The sequence below is a fragment of the Chaetura pelagica genome, unplaced genomic scaffold (assembly GCF_000747805.2).
Source record: "Chaetura pelagica isolate M959 unplaced genomic scaffold, ChaPel_1.0 scaffold119, whole genome shotgun sequence".
In the NCBI taxonomy this organism is placed as follows: domain Eukaryota; kingdom Metazoa; phylum Chordata; class Aves; order Apodiformes; family Apodidae; genus Chaetura; species Chaetura pelagica.
Genome location: NW_009954406.1, coordinates 2,621,540 through 2,625,264, shown reverse-complemented (window position 1 = coordinate 2,625,264; position 3,725 = coordinate 2,621,540).

Below are 3,725 nucleotides of genomic sequence, written 5' to 3'. Positions count from 1 at the left end.
TTTTGAATATGAAAGATGTTAGAAAAAATGTTTATACTATTTATGCCATAGAAGGCTAAATAAAAATTCTGTTGGCATAAGTTCACTTTAAGGTTGTTGACTTTGCATAAAAGAGTACTAAAAAGTGTAAATAAAATAATATAATGGTGCACTGGTGGAGGTCCATCAAATGAAATAGATTTAAAATGCAAAAAGGTACATAAACCTTGAAGGCACAGGAAGTAAAATGAGTAACTTTGAGATGCTTTGTAAATTCCTCTAATTGCCAATACACACATGAAGGTATCTAGATACCTCAAGGTACTTTGCCTCATTCTTCAGACTAAGTGGATGATGCTTTTAAGAACTAGGGATTCTTGTTACAGTAATCAAACCCCCCCCATATATACCTGTATGTATGAAAGCATAGACACTTAGGTACACACCACAAGCTGCAAAACAGAGGCACAAAAATAATACGCTCCAAGTAGAAAGAAATGAAGACTAAACAATATGCTATTTAATACTACAAAAATTTATCTAGAAAAGCTGTTTTCAGATACCTTTTCTATAGACAGCTTTATTATACGGGGTTTATATGATTCTTTTTTTTCAATAGTTTCATAACATCAGAAAATGAATAAAAAAAAACCCACCCATGTGCTACCAAACTGCTTTGAAGATGCCTGTTTAGGATTAATTTAGATAATGCTTTCCACCAAAAAGTGTGTGTGTATATTTATCACTTTAATAAAGATATATGCAATTAATTTTGAAAAACGGAGTAGAAAATTAATTTCCCTCCCACAGCCTTAATGAAGAAATAAAGAAACTAATTTCCCATTGCTGTTAGAGGCGTAATCCACTCCTTCACATATTAAAAAATTAATGTAACACATCCAGTCAGCCAGAGTCTCTGATTCTTCCCTGCCTCCCCAACCTCTTACACCAGCTTATTTTGTATAACACAATTATGAAAAACAAAATTGAAAGAGACTTAAGTCTTTTTATGCCTTTCAGATGCCAGAATGAGCTAATGGGCTGGTGTTCCCATTAAAATTATCTGTTGAATTTGATAGTACTTGTTAGTTTTGGTTTCCTTTGAACAACAAAAACAATTTGTATGTTTTAAAAAAATAAATATTAAAAACGGAACACCTCACACTCTTTAAAAAAGTGCCAGAAAAATGTTAAGGAAGAATTGTGGCTGACTTTGTATAGCTTTTTGGCATTTGGGGGGTTTTATGGGGTCAAAAGCTTTTTATTTGAGCTAACTACAAAAAAAAAAATAAATATATATTTTCTTTTATTTTGAAATTGTTTTGAATCTGAAACAACTCTTTTGTGCTAAGGATATATTTGAGCAGAGTTTTATAATTAAAATACCAGGTCAACAGGTTATTTTAAGGTATTAGAAGTGTGTACTTGAGAGATGCTCACAGTTGACAGTACTGGGAATTATTTTCTTGTCTTCAGACAGACTTTACATTATAAGCAGCTTGATTTTTTTTTAAAATGTATTTTTCTTTTAAACAGCACCCCCTGCATGAGTGAGGCACATGCTGACAGTGCACTCAGTATGAGTGCAGCTTGTCCTTAATGTAAGGAAGAAAACTATGAGGTTGTGTTCAAATTCAGATTAAAAAAAAAAAAAAAAGAATAAAAAAAGAAAAAGACAAAGGATGGGAAATCTCAGATTAAAATGGTGAAGTTTGTTACTTGTAGTAGACATTTTTTGGATTTTACCTTATTGTGATTCTGAGTACTCAGCAAAGCATGGGATTCTGTATGTAACTTTAACTTGAGAATAGCATCATTGGTAGCAAAAAACTAAAGGGTAGGTATACATTTAATTGATTTCTTGATCAGGACTGCTTCCAGAACAGGCAGAACAACTGAGCTTTATTGAGCATCACTCAATATTCCTTAGTTTGGTGAATGTGGCATAATTCATAAAACAGGGAAATATGCAGAGCAGGAAAGAAATGAAAATACAGCTGCTCTGAAGGCAAAAGAGATCTAACACAAAAAGCTTTTTGGAAAGAGTTAAAACCATAGAATCTGAAAGGATTTAAAAATCAAAGGTAGGAGGCAAAAAAAAATTAAATAATTATTTGTATGTAGGGATTATGGCAAGAAATTAATTTCCCTTCTTTGTGTCCCCCTGACCACTCCCTGGTTTGAGCAAGACCCATTTAATGTGAGAGGTAGATGAATGGGACTCTGGTGCTGAGCTTGGCAGAACACAGGAGTCCCAAGCACCTGTGAGTTAGAAGACCCAGCTGTATGCTGGGGTCAGGCTCAGAGCAAGCCAGGCTGCCTCCTCACCTAGGGCAAGGCATTGCTGCCTGAGGGGCAGCAGCTCCAGGCTTCCCCCACCCCGTGCCCAACCTCTGCAAGGAGGTGTCCAGCAACCCCTGCTTGCCCGGGAGCAAGACCTTGTGCAGCACCTTGCAGCTGTGCGAGCTGGCAGATTCTGAGGAAACCTCTTGATTTAGGGTGCCTGGACATTGGTGCCACCCACCTCCTTCAGGGATCCCAAATAGTGTGGTTTCCCCACCCTGCAAAAATGAATTTGCTATGGTGAAAGGGTCAGCAGAGGGAAAGCAACCACATGAAGGCCTATTGCAGCAGACAAAGGTGTCCCTAGGCTATAATACGTTAATTTTATTCATCTGAGCTGTCCTGGATATGAGAGGGTACTGTAGCTGGACTAGCTGCAAAACCTGTAGACACAGCCTCAGTTTTGCAGAAGCAGAATGAGAACAGAGGCTAAATTAACCCACTTTGATAAATTCTGAGCAAATAATTCCCTCCCTGTATGCCAAACCAAAGGAAGGCATGGCTTTCTGACTCTAGTTTTCTTCTTCTTCAAATGTAAGTATTTATTCTCTCTGTTAAGTGAATATTTTCTTTATTTCTGGTTTCATACCACGTGCAACATAATATCTTAGTAGTTATGTTTTATTATGTATAGGAACAATTCATTCAAGCAGGAGTGCTCTGTGAGGAAAGCAGTGTGTCTTTCAGGACTGTATCCTTGGTGTTGGTCTGTTATTATTTTGATATTTGTATGCAGCTGCATCACTTATTTTCAATAATGAATTCCAGTGGTTAGTTCTAATGTTTCTGCTAGAGCCTGTTTGCAGTATTTCAGTCTTTTTAAGTGTTTCAACATTCTATAGTTACATTTCTTGTAAACTCATCTTGTTTGCAAACCATCCCGAGAAGACTATTGCTAAATTAAAAAGCAGCAGTCTAACTGCAATAAGTAATAACTTGCAAGGGCATACCAAAAAATGTTTGGGGGCAGATGTTCTGTTGTGGTTTGGAGAGCCTGACAAAGAAAAATGTGGAAGGCTGAAGAACTGTCCACTTGCTGTAGTCCGTCTGGAATGGAATATTCCTTCCAGATGCATTGGTCTAGTCATATGTAAGATTTAGACAAATTATTATGAATGGAATGATCAAACCAAGTTTTGTAAACACAGCAAATCAGAGGAGTGTTCTCATTTTCCCTCTTGGACATCTTCACTCTATCAACATTTTTTGTGGAACACAAGAAAGCAAGCTGTAGTCCAATGATTTTATGCTGCTTCCATACTGGGAACACAAGTCTTTGATCTGAGTATATTTCTTAGTGATCTGAGAAACTCCTATCAGAGCATAGCTTAAAGAATGTGGAACTATTATTTAATACATAAAGTCTGGAAGCATATCTGGTTGCTACCCTTTTCTAATCCTAA